Raw genomic sequence first — 25,432 nt, 5'->3', positions numbered from 1 at the left:
CTAGTGTTTGACAAACCCAAAGCCCCTAACTTCTGGGAAAAGAATTCAATATTTGATAAAAACTGCTGGGATAATTGGAAATTAGTATGGCAGAAATTAGGCATGGACCCACACTTAACACCATATACCAAGATAAGATCAAAATGGGTCTATGACCTAGGCATAAAGAACGAGACTATAAATAAATTAGAGGAACATAGAATAGTTTATCTCTCAGACTTGTGGAGGAGAAAGAAATTTGTGACCAAAGATGAACTAGAGACCATTACTGATCACAGAATAGAAAATTTCGATTACATCAAATTAAAAAGCCTTTGTACAAATAAAACTAATGCAAACAAGATTAGAAGGGAAGCAACAAACTGGGAAAACATTTTCACAGTTAAAGGTTCTGATAAAGGCCTCATTTCCAAAATATATAGAGAACTGACTCAAATTTATAAGAAATCAAGCCATTCTCCAATTGATAAATGGTCAAAGGATATGAACAGACAATTTTCAGAGGATGAGATTGAAACTATTACCACTCATATGAAAGAGTGTTCCAAATCATTATTGATCAGAGAAATGCAAATTAAGACAACTCTGAGATACCACTACACACCTGTCAGATTGGCTAAGATGACAGGAAAAAATAATGATGAATGTTGGAGGGGATGCGGGAAAACTGGGACACTAATGCATTGTTGGTGGAGTTGTGAACGAATCCAACCATTCTGGAGAGCAATCTGGAATTATGCCCAAAAAATTATCAAAATGTGCATATCCTTTGATCCAGCAGTGTTTCTATTGGGCTTATATCCCAAAGAAATACTAAAGAAGGGAAAGGGACCTGTATGTGCCAAAATGTTTGTAGCAGCCCTGTTTGTAGTGGCTAGAAACTGGAAAATGAATGGATGCCCATCAATTGGAGAATGGCTGGGTAAATTGTGGTATATGAATGTTATGGAATATTATTGTTCTGTAAGAAATGACCAGCAGGATGAATACAGAGAGGCTTGGAGAGACCTTCATGAACTGATGCTAAGTGAAATGAGCAGAACCAGGAGATCATTATACACTTCGACAACTGTATTGTATGAGGACATATTTTGATGGAAGTGGATTTCTTTGACAAAGAGACCTGAGTTTCAATTGATAAATGACGGACAAAAGCAGCTACACCCAAAGAAAGAACACTGGGAAACGAATGTGAACTATCTGCATTTTTGTTTTTCTTCCCGGATTATTTATACCTTCTGAATCCAATTCTCCCTACGCAACAAGAGAACTGTTCGGTTCTGCAAACATATATTGTATCTAGGATATACTGCAACATATCCAACATATAAAGGACTGCTTGCCATCTAGGGGAGGGGGTGGAGGGAGGGAGGGGAAAAAAATCGGAACAGAAATGAGTGTCAATATAATGTAATTATTAAATAAAAAAACTTAAAAAAAAAAAAAGAGATAATATGTTTTGTTAATTTGGTTATTGATGTAGTCAATTATAATAATAGTTTTTCTAATATTGAATCAACCCTGCATTCCTGATATAAATCCAACTTGGTCCTGGTGCATTATCTTGGGGATGATTTTCTGTAATCTCTTTGCTAATGTTTTATTTAAGATTTTTGCATCAATATTCTTTAGGGAGGTTGGTCTATAATTTGCTTTCTCTGTTTTTATCATCTCTGGTTTAGGTATCAGTACCATGTCTGTGTCATAAATTTGGTAGGAATCTTTCATTCCCTATTATTGCAAATAGTGTAGATAGTATTGCAGTTAATGGTTATTCAAATATTTGGTAGAATTCACATATGAGTGCATCTGATCTGGGAATTTTTTCTTGGGGAGTTGATTAATAGCTTGTTCTATTTCTTTTTCTTAAATGGGACTATTTTAGTAATTTATTTCCTCTTTTGTTAATTTGGGCAATCTATATTTTTGTAGGTATTCTTCCATTTCATGTAGTTTATCAAATTTATTGGCATAAAGTTGGGCAAAGTAACTCCTAATTATTGCTTTAACTTTGTCTTCATTGGTGAAAAGTTCTCCCTTTTAATTTTTTAGACTAACAATTTGATTTTCCTCTTTCCTTTTTCTAATCAAATTAACTAAAGGTGTATCTATTTTGTTTTGTTTTTTTCATAAAATTAACTTTTAGTTTTATTTATCAATTCAATAGTTTTTTTTTTTTTTACTTTCAATTGTATTAATCTCTCCTTTTATTTTTAGAATTTCAAGTTTGATATTTGATTGGGGGTTTTAAATTTTTTTTTTAGCTTTTTTAAAAAAAAATTGCAACCCCAATTCATTGATTTTCTCTTTCTCTATTTTATGCAAGTCAGCATGTAGAGATAAAATTTCCTCTTATAACTGCTTTGGTTGTATCCCACATATTTTGTTATGTTGTATTATTATTGCCATTATCTTAAATGAAATTATTAATTGTGCCTATGATTTGTTGTTGCACTTATTCATTCTTTAGGATGAGATTATTTAGCTTCCAATTACTTTTTGATCTATTTTCTCTTATCCTTACATTGCATGTGATTTTTATTGCATCATGATTTGAAAAAAAAAGGCATTTATTATTTCTGTTTTTTTGCATTTGATTTTGAGATTTTTATATGTTAATACATTGTCAATTTTTGTATAAGTTTAATGAACCACTGAGAAAAAAGTAAGCTCCTTTCTATCTTCATTTAATTTTCTTCAAAGATCTATCACACCTAACTTTTCTAACATTTTGTTTACTTTCTTAACTTCTTTCTTATTTATTTTGTGGTTCAATTTATCTAGTTCTAAGAGAGCAAAGTTGATATCACCATAAATATAGTTTTTCTGTCTATTTCTTCTTGCATCTCTCTTAACTTCTCCTCTAGGAATTTCCATGCTATATCACTTGGTACGTATATATTTAGTATTGACAATTAAAAAAATGCTTCATTATCTATGGTACCCTTTAGTAAGATATAGTTTTCTTTCTTACCTCTTTTAATTAGATCTATCTTTGCTTTTACTTTACTGAGATCAGAATTGCTACCGCTGCTTTTTTTTTTTTTCTCACTGAAACATAATATATTCTGCTCCAGCCCTTTACCTTCACTTTTTAATTTATCACTCTGCTTTAAGTGTATTTCTTGTCAACAACATATGTAGGATTCTGGCATTTAACCCAGTTTGCTATCTGCTTCCATTTCATGGGGGAGTTCATCCCATTCACATTCACAGTTAAAATAATTAATTCTGTATTTCCTCCCATCTTATTTACCCTAGGTTATGCTTTTCTCTTTCCTATATTCCTTCCATCTTCCCCAGGATTTTGCTTTTGATGACTTCCACTCTCAAATAGTCCTCCCCCTTTAGAGCTCTTCCCTCTTTTTTATATCTTTCCCCCAATTCTGCAGTTTTCCCTTCTATTAGCCTTTTTCTTTCTTTTTCCCCTTTCCCTCCTACTTCCCTATAAGGTAAGACAAGTTACTTTATGATACCAAATATATTCTCTCTTAGAGCCAAATCTGATGGGAGTAAGATTCACACAATGTTCATACCCCTCTCTTCTTTCCATCATTATAATAGCTTTTCTTTGTGTCTTCGTGGGATGTATTTCCCTTATTTTATCTTCTTTTTCTTTTTCTTCCAGCCCTAGTTTCTTTTTCATATTATCATAATAAAATCAAATTATATTCACATTCTCTACGAATACACATAACAGAAATATAGTTCTCAAGTGTTCTTCTGTACTCACCTTTTTATGCTTCTCTTGAATTCTGTTTGGAGACCAATTTTTTTATTCAGTTCTGTTTTTTTCATTAGAAATAGGTGAAATTTATCTATATCATTGAATCATTTTCCCTGAATGAAAATGTTCATTTTAGCAGGACAGCTTATTCTTGCCTGTAATTCCAGTTCCTTTGCTTTTCAGAAATATCAGATTCCATGCCCTTCTATCCTTTAAGATGAAAGTTAGGTACTGAGGAATCTTTATTGTGGCTCTTTTGTATTTAAATTGTTTCTTTCTGGCTGCTTGCACCATTTTTGCCTTAGTATGATAGTTCTGAAATTTAGCTATGATAATCCTTGGGGATTTAATTTTGGGCTCTCTTTCAGGAGGTGAATGGTGGATTCTTTCAATGGCTATTTTACTTTCTGATTCTAAATATCAGGGCAGTTTTCTTTTATGATTTTCTGAAGATAATGTCTAAGTTCTTTTTTTCATCATGGCTTTCAGGAAGCCCAATAATCCTTAAACTGTCTCTCCCAAATCTATTTTCCAAGTTAGTTGTTTTTCCTAGGAGATATGCATATTTTCATCTATTTTTGCATTTCTTTTGTTTTTGTTTGACTGATTCTTGAAGTATTATTGACTCATTCATGTCCATTTGTTCAATTCTAATCATAGTATATTATTTTCTTCAATTACTTTTTTTAGCTCCTTTTGCAATTAGCCAATTAAAGTTTTTTGTTCATTTTGTCCTTTTTCCACTTTTTTTTTCCATTCCTTCTTTCAATGATCTCATTTCCCCATTTTTCTTTTAACTCTCTTTTTAGATCTTTTATGCAATCTTTGAAGAAAGCCTTTTGAAATGGAGACCAGCTCATGTCTCTCTTTGGGGCTTCTTCTGAAGTTGCTTTGCCTTTAGGAACCTCAGAATTTAAGGTCTGCTCTTCTCTCTCTCCATAAAAACTGTCTATGGTGAAAGGTTTTTTTTTTTTTTTTTTTTTTTTTTTGGTTGTTGTTGGTTTTTTATTTATTTTTAAAGCTTGAGATCTGTTCAATGCAAAGGGGTGAAAGCTGCTTTAATTTGCCCTGGGGTAGTTCTTCAGATTGATTACCACTGTTGGGTAATGGCAGCTAGGTCCTGAGTTCTTCCAGGGCTCAGTGGTTTACAATTTGTCTTTTACAAAAGGCAAATGTGCCCCTTTGCTTTCAACCACTTGCTTTCAACCAGGACAGAGTGGCCTAAGAGGCCCATTGAAGATTCCCAGGTGTGTGGAAGCTACAACACTCTGATTCTCCACTCCAGCTTCTTGCCCCTGTCTCTTTATGCTGAGTTCTAGGTTCAGCAGACTGTCCCCCTGCCCAATTGAAACAGATCTCTTCTAAAGTTCTTTTAAAGTATCTTCTAGAAAGGTGTTGTACTCCAAATATTTGTTGATTCTTTGACTTCAAAACCAGTTTAGAGGCTTAATTTGCTGTTGCTTTATTTTGTTTTGTTTTGTTTTTTTGAGTTTGCTAATTTTTTTTAACTTTTTATTGACAGAACCCATGCCACGGTAATTTTTTACAGCATTATCCCTTGCACTCACTTCTGTTCCGATTTTTCCCCTCCCTTCTTCTACCCCCTCCCCCAGATGGCAAGCAGTCCTTTATATGTTAAATAGGTTACAGTATATCCTAGATACAATATATGTGTGCAAAACCAAACAGTTCTGTTGTTGCTTTGAGAGAAGGTTCTGCTCTTATAGAAAATCATACCTGCTTTCTCATAAAAAAGACTTTAAAAGAAAAATAAGAGAGTGAGAGGAAAATGTGAGAAAGGAATTGACATGGGAGCGTTAAGGGCACAGAATGAGAAAGGAAAAAAAATGCCTGAAGAAAATAACTCTTTAAACAATAGAATTCATCAAATGAAAAAAGAGATACAAAAGCTAACTGATGAAAATCACAATTTAAAACCTAGCATAGAGCAAATGGAAGCTAATAACTTTGTGAGACAGCAAGGATCAGTCAAATTAAAAAGAATGAAAAAATGGAAGAAAATATGAAATACCTCATTGGAAAATCAACCAAGCTGGGGAAAAGATCCAGAAGAAAGAATTTAAAAATTATTGGCCTACCTGAAGCCCATGATTAAAAAAGAGTCTGGATAGCATTCTACAAGAAAACTGCCCTAATATTCTAGAAATATAGGGGAAAATCCCAAAGAATAAATGGCTTACATTCAGAAAGAGATCCCACAAGGAAAATCCCAAGAACATTGGTGCAGAACTCCAAAACTATATTCAAAGAAAAATACTGCAAACTCTCATAAATATTAAAATATCAAGGAGAAACAATCAGGATTACCCAGAATCTGGCAATACATATTTAAGGACAATCTGGAATACTGTATTCCAGAAGGCAAAGGATCTAAGGTTACAACCAAGAATTAAATACTCAGCATCATCTTTCAGGAGAGAAGATAAAGCTTCAATGAAGAGACTTTTAATCATTTGTATTGAAATAAAAACAACAAACTAAACAGAAAATTTTATCTACAATCACAGAACTCAAGAGAAGCATAGAAAAGATATTTCAGGGGGAAATATCTTATTTTTTAAATACTAAACTGTTTACATCCCTACATGGGAAAATGATATCTGTAATTCTTCAGAATTATGTCTGTCACTGGGGCAGACAGGAAGTCATCATATGGACTGAGGATGTGGTCTATGGACTCTGATGTGATGACATCAAAGAAAAAGACATGAAGGGATAGAAAAAGTTTTGTACTGAAAAAAGAGGAAAGGAAAAATTAGTTCCCATAAAAAAAAAACAGAATTAAAAAAAAATGTGAGGGATGACATTGTCTGAAGCTTGATCTCATAAGTTTTAACTTTAAGAAGGAGCAATTTAATTATTCAATTGGATATAGAAATTTATCTAACCCTATAAAGAAGTAGGAAGAAAAAAGAGGAAAAGATAAGGAAGGGACAGTTTAGAAGAGAGGGCAGAATCCAGAGGGATAAAGATAAGAGAAGGGAGTGGGGGAGGATTAACAGGAGACAAAGTAATGTATGCAGGGGGAGGAATGCTAAGAGATGAGGTAGTGAGTGGGATGGGTAAAAAACTAGTAAGAAAAAGGGGAGGGGTGATAGGAAATAGAATCATGGGGTAAAAACAACATAAGACTAAGGATAGGTAGAAAGGGTACAAAATGTATTTACAGGTGAGAAAATAGTTTGGAGAGAAATTCAGAACTCATAATCATAACTGTGAACGTGAATAGGATGAACTCTCCCATAAAAAGGAAGTTGCTGGAATCCTTACAAAGTGTTAAGTCATTAGAGTTGATAGAGACAACAATTATCTAATTTAGCATGGTTCAGTAAGATTGATCTGATCCTACAAGGAGATGTTATGGGCCAGTACTTGAAACAAGGTACTAAGTTGAACTGATAAAAACAATGCTTGTGTTCACACCTTGAGAAAGCTCATATAAGCAAGAAGCTCTTAGGGCCAGAAAGCACTTTGGGAGGAAACCCATAATCCCATTCTTGGATCCCACAATCCCACTCTCAGAGAAGGAGCATAAATAGAGCTTCAGTGAGCCAGTTAGAGTTAGTTCAGCTGAAAAGATTGAGAGGGGAGCATCAAATCAGTTCAGAGAGAAGCCTTCTCTCGGAGGCAAGACAGATTCATTCCATCTTCCATCTTTGTGCTGGCTGGAAGCTGAAGGGAGCAGAGGCAAAGGACTAGCAGCAAGAGCTCTTGGAACCAAGCAGAAAGATAGGCCTCTAAGAAAAACTAACCAGGCTATTTTGGAAGGAGAAAATAAATATTTGCATTTTATCAGCTGGCTGCATTTTGGGTGATTACTACTTTTAACTGAAACTAAGGCTGCCTCCAGAAAACCTCCCCAAGAAATCTGCTCCCAGAAAGAACTATTATACATTATAAAGAAAAGAACACCACATTTTGGCGCCCAACGTGGGGCTGACAAAATCCTGATTCCAGTGGAAAAGCTCCGATCCTGATCCAGTGGAAAAGCCTGTGATCCTGATCCAGTGGAAAAGACTCCTCAACCCAGAAATTAGGGTGAATACAACAAAGAAATTTTGTTAAAAGAGTTAAAGTAGAATTTCAGTCAAGATGGGACAGATATTTAGAAAACAGTCTTCTGTTTCTGTTCAAGGGAAATGTTTAGAGAGCATTGTCAAGGTTATAGAAACCCAAGGTGGGATTATAATTTTGCAACAGATCACTGAACTTTTAGAAATTGTAAAGCACATATGTCCTTGTTTCTCTCTAGAAAAAGAATTGGATCTTGATGAGTTGAAATTAGTAGGAGAGGATCTTTGTCAATTCTATAATAAAAATGGACCTGACTCAATTTCTGAAGATATACTTAATACATATAATTTAATACAACTGGCATTAGGAAATTTTATAAGTGTTAAAATAAGGACAAAGAAGAAACAGCAAGAAGGGGAAGTTCCAACTAAATTAGGTGAAAAGCAGGAAGAATCAGATAAGAATGGAATTAAGTACAATTCTGAGTATGATACTTCACAGCAGGAGGAATTAGATCATTCCACATCTCATGACCCTCCCTCCCCAATTAACCCTTCATGGGTGGAGGAAAAAGGGGGAGGGAGAAAGGCAGAAACACAATCTGCATCTCCTGTGAAGCAGAATATGACAAGAATAGAAAAGGCATTAATTGAGGCAAAAAATAAAGAAGATATATCTGATTTTACAAATGCATACCCTGCAATTGAAAAGCTTGACTCTTCAGATAAAAAAGAGAGAAAATACATTCCTTTTAATTTGGAAAAAATTAAATATTTGAAAAAGGGTTGTACTCTTTATGAGGCTACAACTTCTTATGTTAAGCTGTTACTAGATAATTTGTCTTATGAAATCTTACTCCCAAATGATTGGAAATCCATAGTGAGGACATGCTTAGAACCTGGGCAAAATTTGTTGTGGCTTTCGGAGTGTCATGAATTATGTAGGATTCAAGCCCGATGCAATAGGCAAACAGGAGCTATTGGACAAATCACTTTTGACCAACTAGCTGGTGAAGGTCAGTATGGAGAGAATTCAGAACAGATTTATTATCCCATACCAGTGTATGAGTAAATTTCTAAGGCTGCAATAAAAGCTTGGAGTTCTCTCCCTGGACAGAAAGATGGAAGTATAGCTTTCACAAAAATAGAGCAAGGTCCCAATGAACCTTTTGCAGATTTTCTGGGATGTTGGCAAACAGCTATCATAAGAACCATTGGAGATAATGCTGCTACAGAAGTAATAACGAGATATCTGGCTAAGGAAAATGCCAATGAGGTTTGTAAAAGAATATTAGAGTGGATTAAAAACAGAATCCTACAATATGTTGTTTATAAGAAATATATTTGACATAGAAACATATAGAGAAAAAGCAAAAGCCTAGAATAGAATTTAGTATGTTTCAGCTGAACTTAAAAACAAACAAACAAACAAACAAAAAAAAAACAAAAAAACAAAAAACACCAGGGCTAGCAATTCTGGTCTTGGCGAAAGAAAAAGTAAAAATAGATCTCTTATTGGAATAGATATGAAAGAAAATTACATCTTGATAAAGTGCACCATAAATAATGAAGTAGTCACAATACTAAATGTATATGCAACAAGTGGTAAAGGAAGCAAACTCCTAAAAATATATTTTAAGCCAATTACAGGAACAAATAGATAACAAAACTCATGACAAAATAAACAAGAAAGAAACTAGAGAGGTTATTAAAATGCTAGAAGACCTAGATATGATAGATATTTAAGAAAAAAATAAACAGGCACAGAAAAGAATACATCTTTTACTTGGCAATACATGGTACCTATACAAAAATTGACCATGTATTAAGACATAAAAACCACAAAATCAAATCTAGAAAAGCAGAAATAGTAAATGTTTCTATTTCATATAATAATGCAATAAAATTACATTTAATAAAGAGGAAGGGAAAAATAGACTAAAACCAATTGGAAATTAAATAATTCTAAAGAATGAATGGAGTAAACAACAAATCACAGAAACAATCCATGATTTCATCCAACAGAATGTCACTAATGAGACAATATACAAAAACTATGGAATGAATCAAAGCAGTTCTTAGAGAAAATTTTATATCTCTAAATAGCTACATGAAAAAGTAGAGAAAGTGAATATTAATTAATTAGGCAACTGAAAAAGCTAGACAAAGAACAAATTTAAAACCTCCAATTAAATACCAAATTAGAAATTCTGAAACTCAAAAGAGAGATTAATAAAATAGGAACTAAGAAAATAATTGAACTAATAAATAAAACTAAAAGTTTTATGGAAACACATCAAAATAGATAAATGTTTGCTTAATTTGATCATAAAGGAAATGAAAAAAAAATCATCAGCATCAATATTGAAAAGGGTGAACTTACCACCAGTGACAAATTTAAGCAATAATTAAGAACTAGTTTCTATGGCAGCAAGTCTGATAATCAAACTAAAATGGATAAATATTTATAGAAATATAAATTTCCTCTGTTAACAGAAGATGAAATAAATTACTTAAATAGTTCCATTTTAGAAAAAAGAAATTGAACAATTCATAAATGTACTGCCTAAGAAATTTGCATGATATATAGATTTACAAGGGAATTCTATCAAAAATTTAAAGAACAATTAATTCCAATACTATCTAAACTCTTTGGAAAAATAGGTTAAAAAAAGAGATTTCTGTCAAATGCCTTCTATGACACAAATATGACACTGATAGCTAAACCAGGAAGAGCCAAAACAGAGAAGGAGAATTAGAGATTAATTTTCTAACTAAATGTTGATGCAAAGATATACCAATTTATCATCAGGATAATACATTATAACCAAATGGGATTTATACCAGGAATGCTAGTCTAGTTCAATATCAGGAAAACTGTTACTATAACTGACCATATTAGTAAGAAAACCAATAGAAATCATATGATAATCTCAATAGATACGGAAAAAAGATTTTCACAAAATTAAGCACTAATTCTTTTTAAAAACACTAGAGAGCATAGGGATAAAGTTTAGGGATAAAGCAGTATCTATCTAAAACCTAAAACAAGCATTATTTATGATGGAGAAAAGCTGGACACATTCCTAATAAGATCAGTGGTCAAACAAGGATCCCCATTATCACCATCATTATTCAACATTGTACTAGAAATGTTGGCTTTAGCAATAAGAAAAGAAAAAGAAAAGAAAGGAATTAGAGTAGACCATGAGAAAATAAATCTATCATTCTTTGCAGATGATATAATGATATACTTAAAGAATCCTAAAAAGTCATTCTAAAACCTAGAGGAAAAAAAAATACAGATGTAGCAAAGTTTCAGGATATAAAATGTACTCACACAAATCATCAGCATTTTTATTTACTACTGACAAAACCCATCAGCAAAAGATAGAAAGAGAAATTCCATTTAAAATTACTATAGACAAAATAAAATAGTTGATGGTCTACCTTCCAAGAGAAACCTAACTATGTGAACACAGTTGCAAAACACTTCCAACACAAATAAAGTCAGATCTAAACAATTGGAAAAATACCAGTTGTTTATGAATAAGCTGAGCTAATATAATAGAAATGACACTGTTTTCTAAATTGATTCACTTGTTCATAGCCAGACCAAACTACCAAGACATTATTTTATAGAACAAGAAAACATATTACCAAAATTCATCTGGAAATACAAAGATCAAGAACATCAAAGGAATTAATGGGGGAAGGGGGGTGGAGTACAAATGATGGTGACTTAGCAATACCAAACCTAAAACTATATTATAAAGTAGCAGTCATCAGAACCATTTGGTACTTGCTAAGAAAGGGAGTCATGGATCAGTGGATTAAATTAGATACACATGTCACAATAATCAAGACCTATAGCAATCTAGTATTTGATAAAAGCCCAAACTCTAGCTTCTAGAATAAAAATTCACAATTTGAGAAAAGTTGCTGGGAAAACTGGAAAATAATGTCAGAAAGTCAGCAAAAATTTGCATCTCACACCCCATACAAAAATGAGGTCAAAATAGATACATGATTTGGGCATAAAGGATGATACCATAAACAAATTAGGAGAATAATAGAAAACTTACCTCTCAGATCTTTGGAGAAGGGAGAAATTTATGATCAAAGAAGAACTAGAGAACATTCTAAAAGGTAACATGGACAATTTTGGTTGAATTAAATTAAAAAGTTTTTGCACAAACAAAACCAACAGCAAAAAGATTAAAAGTGAATTACAAAGCTGGGAAAAATCTTTACAGCTAATATTTCTGATAAAGGTCTCATTTTCAAAATACATAAAGAACTGTGTCAAATTTATAAGAACACAAGTAATTCTCAAATTGATAAATAGGGAATTTTCTGATGACAAAATGGAAATCATCTGTAATTATATGAAAGAAGACTCTGATTGATTGATATTGATTGAGGCTATGCATATTATTGATTAGAGAAATGCATATTAAAAACTCTGAGATATCACCTCACACTTCTCAGAACAGTAAGATGATAGGAAAAGATAATGATAAATGTTAGAGGGGATGCATAGAAAATGGGACTCCAAGGCATTGTTGATAGTGTTGTGAATTGATCCATCCATTCTGGAAAGCAATTTGCCCAAAGGCATTGTTTGTACCCTTTATGTGTACCCTTTGACTCCATAATGCCAAGGAAGGAAAAGACCTACATGTGCAAAAATGTTTGTAGCAGCTCTTTTTTTGATAACAAAGAATTGGAAAATGAGTAGATACCTATCAACTGGGGAATGGCTGAATAAGTTATAGTATATGAAAGTAATAGAATTTTATTTTATTTTTTATAAAAAACGGTGAACAAGCTGATTTTTAAGAGGCCTGGAAAGACTTACAAGAACTGATGCTGAGTGAAACAAGCAGAACAAGCAATACATTGTACACAGTAACAGCAAGATTGTGGTATATAAATGTTATGCAATACTATTATTCAGTAAGAAATAATGAACTGAGAAATTTCAAGAAAAACCAGCTAAGACTGAAATGAACAATAATTATAAAGTGAAATGAGCAAATTCAGAAAAACGCTGTATACAGTATCAGCAATATTGTATGAATATCAGCTATAAAGGATTTGTTATTGTCAGCAATACAATGACCCTAGACAAGCACAAAGGTCTTACAAAGGAAAGTGGTTTCTAAATCCTTTTAAAGAATTGATAAACCTTGATTGCAGACTGAAGTATAATTTTCCACTTGTTATCTTTTTTTTGTTTTTAAATTTTTTTATCTGTTTCTTGTTTCACAATACTGAGTAATATGAAAATATGTTTTGTGTGATAGCACATGTATAAAAAATCAAATTGCCTATCATTTACAGAAAAGGGGAGGTGAGGGAGAAAAAAAATTGAAAATCTTATAAAAATAAATGTGAAAATTTTTTCTTGACATATAATTAGGGGAAAATAAAATATTACCTGAAAACAATCTTTTAGAAATAATGAATATTGAACCAGCCTGTATTCCTGGTATTTAAATCATACTTAGTCATAGTATGTGATCTTTGTGACATATTGCTGTACTCTGAAAAAAGAAATAAGCTTCAGTATTCCCCACTTTTGGGCATCAGTATTTCTAACTCTCCAAATCTACCAGTTAATTGTAAGGTATACAGTTAGTACACACACACACATACACACACACACACACATGCACACACACAAACATACACATACACGCACACACTTACTTATACAATAAATTAGCGCAGTGGCCATGTTGTTATTTTTTTCACCTTATATTCAGCATCCCACTATAGAGAGGTAAGTAGCATGTTTCATAATGGAGAGGGGGAAGGATAGACATAGAAAAACTCTTGCCCAACCTTTACTTAAGGAGAAGACTCTGAGCAAATATCTCAGCATTTCCTATTTATTTGCTCTTCTTTATTGTTGGGTCAAGAAACCCATCTATATTCAAGAAGACATCAACTTTGAAACTAACCTGCACCCCTGCATCTCTTTTCACTCTGATTATTAGGGTTAACATGAGGATAGGAGAGCCCCTCACAGATCCTTCACTCAAGGAGAAGGCCAAGGGAAAACATCTTGTTTCCCATCAGACTGCAATATATATCATGTCACTGAGCCTAATGCCCTCATTTTTTTCCCTGCATTCCCCCCCCCACTCTTTTCAGTTTATGTTCTGCACTTTCTTCCCCATTACACTGTGGGGTCCTGTCTTTTGTCTTTCTTTGTATCACCTAAACTTTGCACAAACGTTTGATTCATAATTGACTCTTTTTTTCATAATTATAGCTTTTTATTGACAGAACTCATGCCTAGGTAATTTTTTACAACATTATCCCTTGCACTCACTTCTGTTCCGATTTTTCCCCTCCCTCCCTCCACCCCCTCCCCAGATGGCAAGCAGTCCTATACATGTTAAATAGGTTGCAGTATATCTTAGATATAATATATGTGTGCAGAACCAAACAGTTCTCTTGTTTCACAGGAAGAATTGGATTCAGAAGATAAAAATAACCCGGGAAGAAAAACAAAAATGCAAAAAATGTTAAAGTATATAATGATTCCCTGGTACTGCTCATTTCACTTAGCATCAGTTCATGTAAGTCTCTCCAAGCCTCTCTGTATTCATCCTGCTGATCATTTCTTACAGAACAATAATATTCCATAACATTCATATACCACAATTTACCCAACCATTCTCCAATTGATGGGCATCCATTCACTTTCCAGTTTCTAGCCTCTATAAAGAAGGCTGCCACAAACATTTTGGCACATACAGGTCCCTTTCCCTTCTTTAGTATCTCTTTGGTTTATAAGCCCAGTAGTATCACTGCTGGATCAAAGGGTATGCATAGTTTGATAACTTTTTGAGCATAGTTCCAAATTGCTCTCCAGAATGGCTGGATGTATGCACAATTCCACCAACAGTGTCATAATTGACTCTTAATAAATGCTTATTGACTGTCTGAAGAAGTTAAGGTTCTAAAGGGACATTTATTTCCCCATATTAGAATGTTAACATTGATGGTTTCTTAATTGATCGATTGTATGAACTTTTCTGCATCCTTATTCTTCTTTTCTATTTTATGTATAATTAATCTACAATTATTTGAATATTGTGTTCCCCGTTAGACTGTGAACTCCATGAAGCAAGGACTATCTTTTTTTCTATCATTTTGGCAGTTGGAGTCTTTTACAATCTGATACTTTTTTCAGTATTTTTACAATTTACATCATCCCATGTTCTCTATCATCCAGAGATACTGGCCTCTTTGCTGTCTCTCAAAACCAATATCATATCCCACTTCTGGACAATGGGCTTCTTGATATTCTCACAGGATATTATATCACTGTTTGAACTGATTGCTCCCCTGCTACATCTGGAATACTTATTTTAAATTTTTATTTATTTAATATTTTTCCATTATATTCAAAAATTTTTTTACATTTGTTTTAAAGACTTGGGGTCCTACTTTCTCTCTCTTATCTCAAACCACAGTTAAGAAACCACATGTGAAATTATACAAAGCATTTCTATAGAAGTCAAGTTGTGAAAGAAAACATAGGTCTCCCACCCTAAGAAAAATAAAAACTCTCAAGAAAAATTAAGGTAAAAATAGAGAGATAAGAGTAATAGAGAATACTTTGATCTATATTTAGACTGGATCAATTTCTTCTATTTTATGGATAGGATTTTTCATTCTAAGTCCTTCAGAGTAGTTGTAGATAATTATATTACTGAGAATAACAGTCATTTACAGTTTAGACCTGGATTGCTTATACTTCTCATCTCAATTTCCTAATTTCTTTGGTTTAATGAAAAGCTCACCTCAGATTCCACCTTGTACAAGGTTTTTATTATTAGCTCAGTTCTTCTTTTTAGAGATTTAATTTTTTCACTTTGTATCTTGTATGTATATATTTTCTCCCATATTAGAACCATGAGTTCCTTGAGGAAAGAAACAAAGAAATGTTTACCATTATTTGTATTTCAAATGCTATACACACAATGTTTTATCACATAGTAAACATGTAATTTAATAATTGTTAACTGATATATTAAATAGTACTTTTCACAGATGAGTAAAATGAGGCCTGCAAAAACAGAGTAAATAAACTTCTAGGAAGATTTTCACTTCTCAAGTGTATTAGATGATTTCCAAAATGAATGAATGTCACTCTGTTTTGAGCAACCCAGTAATTGCCCTGAGATACAGGCCCAGAGATAGAAAGTCTGAACTTCTACTTTGTTGCTATATTTTAATTATTATATAGACAGGATTTCTTTTCCAACTTAACATGGTACACAAAGATAATTCAACCTTCATGGTAGCTTGATCTATGGATTGGAGCCTGCCAATTATATTAGACACCATCTGAAAATGAATTATTAATAAAAACAATCTCAAAATTAACCTCAGATAGGAAGTGCTCACTCTACTCCTAGTGCCTAGTGCCAAGAAATTCCAAAGCTATTCTCAATCTCATTCCTAGTAGATTGGTACAATTGTGAAAGGGGTTATTCACCAAGTAAATCTCAGTCCTGGCACATATCTGCAACTTTGAGCACCTGTATTCATGTCTTACAAACCCCATACACTCCATGCAAACTCATATAATTCTTGAATCATTCTTCCCATTTCCACAAGAGCAGTGAAAGACCAACACAACAGAAAGGGGCTGGGAATATTTTTGTGCCTTATGACAACTTTTCTTACTCCCTTTAATCTAGAGCTTTATTTCAAACTGAAAACAAAACAACATATTTAACAATATTCAGAGCCTGTTTAAAAACAGAGATACAAAAAAAAAAATATCGTTTCTGCCTGAGCAGTAAAGGTCAACTCAGAAGAGAATAATAAAAGTCAGGAAAAGGCACTAGAGAAATCTGAGTGGAAATACAAATTACCAGTGGCAAAAATCAATTGATACACCTCATTTAGAGTATGTCTTGCATAAAAGAAAGTGAAATTAAGTATATATCACCTCTTCCAGAAGGAAATAATAATAATCCTAAGAGCTCAGGTAATTGGGATGTGGGTTGGGTTTTGCTTGAGGCAGCAATGCTCAATGGAAATGGAAATACATTTCTGTGACTGGCCAAGCAGCATCAAACTATTTATTCTTCTTTTTCTTGCCCCAAAACATACCATGTGTGCCTAACTGAATGACCTTGACACTCAATCAGACAGTTCTCTTATTGTTTTCTAGGGGAAAAAAGGACTCATTTCTCTCTAAAACTCATTTCCTGGGTCCTATTCTTGCTCAGTGGAGCTGTCACAAGTACTAGTAAAGAAGGGAGGAAGGAGACAATGTCTGTCAAATTTCACTTACAATGTGATTTCCTGGAATTGCCCTCTCAGAGCACACCCCCACACTATTCCTCCCCACTCCAACTCAGAGAGATGATGCCTGTCCTACAAAAGCCAGCAAAGACCTACAGCATTCTTTGTGGTCTCCCATGAACAGTAATGCATAAGGACATATGTCATGAGGTTTTACAGATGAGAGAAAGCCATTTAGGCTCACCAAGGGAAAAGAAGAAAGCAGATTTAGGCAGAGGTTATACTACTATTTCCTTTATAGGTTCATAAAGAAGGAAAGATTCTGATTTTATGTCTGTCTTATTAGAAGGATTGTTTTGTAGTTGATTTGTTTGTATGTTAGGAGGGAACTGTGATTAAGCAAGAATCTTGAGACTATTAGAAAGCTTGAACAGTTTCACAAATGCAATCTACACTAATATTCTCCTCATCTTCAATTCTAATCCCAATTAAGTGTATATATGCAATGGCTTTCTAAAATATATGTACTTATAAACCAGCTCTATGAGTTACACATCCAACTGTATATTTTACACATCCAATTGTATATTCCCATCCTCTTTGATAATGCTTTATGGCTATAAGTCACCCACATCCTCTGAAAAACTAAAGTTTTTTTTTAATTATTCATTATAGCTTTTTATTTACAAAACATATTCATGAGTAATTGTTCAACATTGACCCTTGCAAAGTCTTCTATTACAAATTATCTCCTCCTTCCCCCATCTGCTCTTCTAGATGGCAGGTAGTCCAATACATGTTAAATGTGTTAAAATATGTTAAATCCAATATACATATACATATTTATAGTTATCTTGCTGCACAAGAAAAATTGCATCAATAAGAAAAAAAAACTGGGAAAGAAAACAGAATGCAAGCAAACAACAGAAAGAGTGAGAATGCTATGCTGTGGTCCACACTCAGCTCCCATAGTCTTCTCTTTGGGTGTAGAAGGCTTTTTTTTATCACTGAACAATTGGAATTGGTTTGAGTCATTTCATTGTTGAAAAGAATCACGTCCATAGAAATTGATCATCATATAGTCTTCTTCTTGCAGTTATAATGATTTCCTGCTTCTGCTCGTTTCACTCAGTATCACTTCATGTAAGTCTCTCCAGGCCTTTCGGAAATCATCCTACTTGTCGTTTCTTACAGAAAAATAATATTCCATAACATTCATATATCACAACTTATTCAACCATTCTCCAATTGATGGGCATCCATTCAATTTCCAGTTTCTAGCTACTAAAAAAAGGGATGCCACAAACATTTTTGCACATGCATGTCCTTTTCCCTTCTTTAAGATCTCTTTGGGATATTGGCCCAGTAGAAACACTGCTGGATCAAAGAGTATGCAGTTTGATAGCTTTTTGAGCATAGTTCCAGATTGCTCTCCAGAATGATTGGATCCATTCACAGTTCCACCAACAATGTATCAGTGCCCCAGTTTTCCCACATCCTCTTCAACCTTCATCATTATCTCTTCTTGTCATCATAGCCAATCTGAGAAGTTAGTAGTGGTATCTCAGCATTGTCTTAATTTGCATTTCTCTGATTGATAGTGACTGGGAGCACCTTTGCACATGACTACAAATAGTGAAAAACTAAAGTTAATGCCATACACAGGACAAGGGGAGAGTATAATGATTGATATGAGTAGGCTGCAATCCATTACCAGAAGAGATATAAGGGTGTAATCATAAAGATACATAGTCTGAGAAATGACTACATGACAAGATTGAGGAACCAGTCAAACAAATCTACATTTATTAACTGCCTACTATGAGGCAGAAACTATACTGGAATCCTGAGGAAACAACAGCAAAAACAAAACAGTCTCTAACCTCAAAGAGCCCACATTTCACTGAGGATTGCTTGGGGGAGACAACATGAACACATGAAAGCATATATAAATGTTATTGCTGAGTTATTCGGTTATGTCCAGCTCTTCATGATCCCATTCCAGTCCCTTCTAGACTCTGCTATCTCCCAAAGTCTGTCCAAGTTTTATATATAATGCTTCTATAAAAGTATCCATTTCATCCTAATTTTGTTCCCTTTACTTTTTGTCTTCAATATTTTGCAACATCAGGGTCTTTTCCAATGAATTTTATCTCCTCATTGTGTCACTTAAGCTTCAGTGTTTGGCCATCCAGTGAATTGTTTGAATTAATTTCTTTAACTTCCACTAATTTGTTCTCTTTCATGCCCAAGGGACTCTCAAAAAATTCTCTGACAACATTATTCAAAATTGTCTATTCTGTGGCAAATAGTTTTTCTTATATCCCAACTATCACAGTCATATACCATTATTGAAAAATAACTTATCTTTGATTATCTGGACATTTGTTAGCAAGGTGATTATCTCTGATTTCTAGTATGCTGTCCAGATTTGCCAGACATTTTCTTGATACAAATAAGTGTCTTTAAATGTTATGATTGCAATTGCCATCTTTAGTAGTCTTTTAGTATAAAATTTGACACTGCTTCCATTTTTCTCTCTCTATTGCCAGTTGCTATGATCTTAAGTTTTTTTAAATGTCAAGTTTCAAGACAGCTTTTACACTTTCCTCTTTTTCCCTCACTAAGAGGCTTGTTAATTTCTCTTCACTTCCTGCCATCCAAGTAGTATCTATGTATATGAGATTATTGATATTATTTCTGACAACCTTTATTTCAGCTTTTAATTCATCTGCAAACAGATTCATCAGGAGACAAGTAAAATGATTTGCTACTCCTCACTCTTTGAGGACTTACCACATTTCGTTGTTGTAATCCATACAATCAAAGACTTTAATTTAGTTAATAAAACAAAAGCACATTTTTTTTTATTTTTGGAACTTCCTTATTTTCATTAACCCAGTTGTTGTTGGCAATTTGGTCTCTAGATCCTCTGCCTCTTCAACTAGCCTGTTTTTTTTTTTTTTTGATAATTTTGGGTCAAATATTGCTGAAGTTTAACTTTGCTCCTATCACATAACCTTCCCCCAACTCAAAAAAAAAAATCCCTGTTTGGTATTCAAAATCTTACATGATCTAGATACTTCATATCTTTCTAATTTTCTTACATTTTACTCTAAAATATGAGTATTTCATATATATATTATTCTAAAACACTTTTGGATCCAGTGACATAAGCCTCTGAGGCTATTCACAAAGAAAGATACTCAAGCTCTCTGATATAGGCATTTTCTGTGGTTGTTCTCTATGCTTCAAGTGTTCTTCCTCTTTTTCTGAGATGACTAATCTCACTGGCTTCCCTTTATTAACTCCATTTAATGCCAATGCCTTTTCTCTTTTATGTTTTTTTTTATTTACCTTGTACAAAATTTCCTTTGTATATTTGTTTGTATGTTTGTATATATGTTGTTTCTCCCATTAAATTGTAAAATCCTGGAGTAGAGAGACTGCTTTTTGTTTCTTTTTCTATGGCAAAAGCTTAGCACAGTATCTAGCACATAGTACACACTTAAAAAATATTGATTGCTTGATTGATATTTTCTTCCATCTAATTCTCTACATTTATATTTATTTTTTTTTCTGTTTTCTCTTCCAGAGTCCTTCTCTTATTATTATTAATGACTTCCTTATTCTACCCTCTCTCTTATGTACTCCATTTTCTTAGCTCCTTCCCTTTCTATTTTCCCATTTGGTAATATGTCTCACTATACCCAACTCTCTTTGTATGTATAATTGGTCCTCCTTTAACCAGTTGGGGTGAGAGTGTCATTTATATCATTCAGTGTCCTGTCATTATTATAGAAACTCTTTTTTTGTACTCACAATTATGGAAAATAATATTCCCAATGATTTTCCCTTCTTTATTCTTCCCTATATATCCCATTCTTCTTTTGACATGATTCAACCACAACAGAATCACATGTAAGCTTTCATTTTGACTCTAAGGCTCCATAGTGATGATTAAGTTTTTAAAGGTTAATATCATTTCCCAGTACCAGAATGCCAAAAGGCTAAATTTGTTTAGTCTCTTATAATTTCTAATGTTATTTTTTTTTCTCTCATGCTTTCTTCAAAAATGCATGGAAGTACACTATTTTTTGTGAGCCTACAAGCTATGCATTTTAGAATATCATATTCAAGCTCCCCATTTCTGTCCAGAAGTGGCTGATAAATCTTGTTTAATCCTAATTTTGGATTTCTCTGCCTGTCTGTCTCTGTCTCTGTCTGTCTCTGTCTCTGTCTCTCTCCATAAACCTTGGAGCTCTGGATTTTGGCTATTTTTATATAGCAGATATTTCAAATATTCATGTATGTCATTAAAGCTCCCATGATGACCTTTTTACTGCCTTCTCTATTGAGGTTCTTGCCTAATTAATGTTGTGACCATTTGCCAGAATTTCCCTTTTCTTTTTTTTCCTTCTCTTCTCACATCATTCAGGTATCTTCTGTCTGCATCATCTCATTCATTCAGAAGAAACATTCTTCTCAGATGAAGAGGTGACCCTTCTTCAAAATGTAAACTCATCTACATGTATTCTTGATTCCATCTTCTAATACAAAAAATCCCTTCAGCATTAACCTTGATCTCTCTTTCCTTTTCCCTCCATCATTGCTCCCCTTCTTCCTCTTTTTTCTGTTTCTCTTTTTCTCTCTTCTTATTTTCCACTGTCTTATAAACAGACTCATCTTCCCCACCTTTAAAAACCACATTACTTGATCTTATTATCTTCACTAATCATTTTCTTTTAACTTTCTCCATTCTAGTTTCTTATGATACTACCCTTTTTTATTTTTAATATCTTTTTGTTTACAAGTTATATGCATGGATAATTTTATAATTTGACCATTGCCAAATCTTTTGTTCCAATTTTTCTCCTCTTTCCCCCATCCTCTCCCCTAGATGGCAGGATGACCAATACATGTTAAATATGTTAAAGTATAACTTAAATACAAAATAAGTATACATGTCCAAACCATTATTTTACTGTACAAAAAGAATTGGACTCTGAAATATTGTACAATTAGCCTTCTGTGAAGGAAATAAAAGATGAAGGCAGGCAAAAATAGAGGGACTGGGATTCTATGTAATGATTCTTAGTTATCTCCCAGAGAGTTCTTTTGCTGGGTATAGCTGGTTCAGTTCATTATTACTCCATTGGAACTGATTTGGTTTATCTCATTGCTGAAGATGGCCAGTTCCATCAGAATTGATCATCATATAGGATTGTTGTTGAAGTTTATAATGATCTCCTGGTCCTGCTCGTTTCACTCAGCATTAGTTCATGTAAGTCTCTCCAGGCCTTTCTGAAATCATTCTGTTGGTCATTTATTACTGAACAATTATATTCCATAATATTCATATGCCACAATTTATTCAGCCATTCTCCAATTGATGGGCATCTACTCCAATTGATGGGCATCTATTCAGTTTCCAGTTTCTGGTCACTACAAAGAGGGCTGCCACAAATATTCTTGCATATACAGGTCCCTTTCCTTTCTTTAAGATTTCTTTGGGATATAAGCCCAGTGATACTATCCTTTTTTGAGTGCTTCCCAAAAGTCCCAAAAGGAGTCTTTCTCAGTCTCCTTTGCTTGGTTTCCTTCTATAATAGTCATAATGTATTAAATGAGGTTTCAATATTATTGTTCTGTTAGAAATGACCAGCAGGATGAATACAGAGAACCTTGGAGAGACTTACATGAATTGATGCTGAGTGAAATGAGCAGAACCAGGAGGTCATTATACACTTCAACTACAATACTATATGATGATCAATTCTGATGGAAGTGGCCGTCTTCAGCAATGAGAAGATCCAATTCAGTTCCAATTGATCAGTGATGAACAGAACCAGCAACGCTCAGCAAAAGAACCCTAGGAAATGAGTGTGGACTGCTTGAATTTTTGTTTTTCTTCCCAGGTTATTTTTACCTTTCTAAATCCAATTTTTCTTGTGCAACAAGAGAACAGTATAAATATATACACATATATTGTATTTAAGATATACTTTAACATGTTTAACATGTATGAGACTGCCTGCCATCTAGGGATGGGAGTGGAGGGAAGGAAGGGAAAAGTTGGAACAGAAGTGTTTGCAAGGGTCAATGTTGAAAAATTACCCATGCATATGTTCTGTCAATAAAAAGCTATAATAAAAAAATCATAAAATAAAAAATGAAGATTCAAGCCTTTGCCTGGGGTCACTTCTGTTTTCCTTCTATATTTGCTTATATCAACTTTCATGAACTAAATTATCATCTATGGAGATAATAGAAGCAGCTGGGTGACACAGTAGATAGAGTCTTTGGGCCTAGAGTTAGAAAGATTCATCTAGTCTCCTAGACTCAGGGTTTTCTCTATTCCAGTCTATTCTTCACTTACCTGTCAAAATGATTTTCATGAATCATAAGTCTAATCATTTAGCATGAATAGGGAAGAGAGAGAGGTAGGCAGAGAAAGACAGAGAGAGAAGATAGGTTTTGGGATTCTGTCCAGAATCATTTTGTAAGCTTGACAACTGGTCATTAAAGTTAAAGAGTAATGAGAATACCTTATGATAATATCTAATTTACTAGGAGAACTCTGACAATTTTCCAAAAGAACCAGACTTTTGCAACTATCAATACCTACAGAGTCCTACCTCATCACAGGGAGAAGACTACATGTTTTACTCCCTTGATTTAAGTAGGAGTACAGTATAGTATTCTTTGTTGGATTAATCCATATCTTAACAAATTGAATCTATTAAATATTTAATAAGTTCCTACTGTGAAAAAGGATTATATTATGAAAGATAGACAAGTAGGATCTAGCCCCTGCTTTCAAGGATCCCCAGTCCTTATATGAAAATTAAGGGTAATAATAGTTTTCCTTTCACCAAATCCTAAGTCTAAGAAGTCTTGACTAGAAAGTAAATGATCACAAATTCACTTAATTCACTATTTCTATCTTGTCTAAGATCAGACCATGCTTTATCTTCTTTCCATTCCTCTACTATTACCATCTTCCCTATAGAACTCAATCTTTTCCTTGTCTAGAACAGTCAGACTTCAATACACTAAGACATGAAGAGTGGAGTTAAAATCTTCTGATTTTGGCTGAGCTATTCTGATTCCTAATTTGTACATGAAAGTGTTAAAATTCATCTAGCCATTATATCTATCCATCCCAAACATTTATTCACTCTGGATATATTTCTGTTTGTCCTTCTACTATCTTTCTCGCCTGTGTCCTCCACACTTCCCAATTCTTTCTCTAAGAATACTTATCAATATCACCATTAATTATAGAAAGGATTACCTTATGATTCCCCTTATCATCTTTGTGACTTCCAGGCTCAAACCATATTTTTCCTCTCTACTATTCTGTTATATGTGTTATCTATCACTATTGCAATGTTAAATCTTTGAAGAGAAAGATTTTATTTTTTGAATTTTTATCCTTAATGCTTAGCATAATACTCATGATATATTTATTTATTTATTTATTCATCTACATGATTATTTGTTCATAAAAGTCAACATAGGTTGTCAATGGTGTAACAGCATAGCCAAAAATCTGATAGGTCCTATAGAGCTAGAAAACATTGGATTACAGTTCCACTAAATTCTATTTTTGTTAACTCAGGATTAGGCTAAGTATTTGAAAATAAGTTAATTCTTCAGAAAGTTGGTATTCCAGGCTTACTTTGTTTTTCTTTCAGGATCATTTGTAAGGTTGTCTACTAAAGTGTGAAGGAAACTTGTGCGTGGAGACAGTGGAAGAACATTTACACCTGTGAAGCCACAAGTCTTTGAAATAACAAATCTGTAAAGATACTTTAAGCTGTACACTGCTGAGACATATAGAAGAGCTAGACACCAGTTTAAGGAGTCAGCATTTTTGTGAGGTTGGGAGGGAGAGGGAAGAATGATTCTAACTTGATTTCTAAGGAATATTGTGAGTCCTACAATTTAACACTAACAGAAAAATGATAAAATATGCATGTACCTAGACTCCTTAAATCCAGATGGGGGAGCTGACTTTGATGCTGAAGTTAATCTGGTTAGATATTTCTGGCTTCTTATTTTGTTGGGAATGACCACATGAATAATAAAGAATTTCAGGAGAATGAGCCCAACCCCCTCTTCGCTGCCAGTGGTATTTCAATTTAAACTTGCTTCTTATTAAAGTAAGGACTCATAATAAAATCAGTTGTTATTTCTCTCTCGACTTCAATGTCTCTAATTTCCTGTGACTCAAAACAGAATACCTGCCCCATGCTCCAGAGGCTCATGCATTTGACTTGAAAGTGATAAGAATAATAACTTGGCTTTTTTATCTTTCTAGCTCCAGCTGCCACTCTCCAAAATGACTGAGGTGGCTGGGGAATAATTAGGCTAAATAAATGGAGGA

Source organism: Antechinus flavipes, chromosome 2 (genome assembly GCF_016432865.1).
Source record: "Antechinus flavipes isolate AdamAnt ecotype Samford, QLD, Australia chromosome 2, AdamAnt_v2, whole genome shotgun sequence".
Classification (NCBI taxonomy): domain Eukaryota; kingdom Metazoa; phylum Chordata; class Mammalia; order Dasyuromorphia; family Dasyuridae; genus Antechinus; species Antechinus flavipes.
This window is presented reverse-complemented; position numbering follows the sequence as displayed.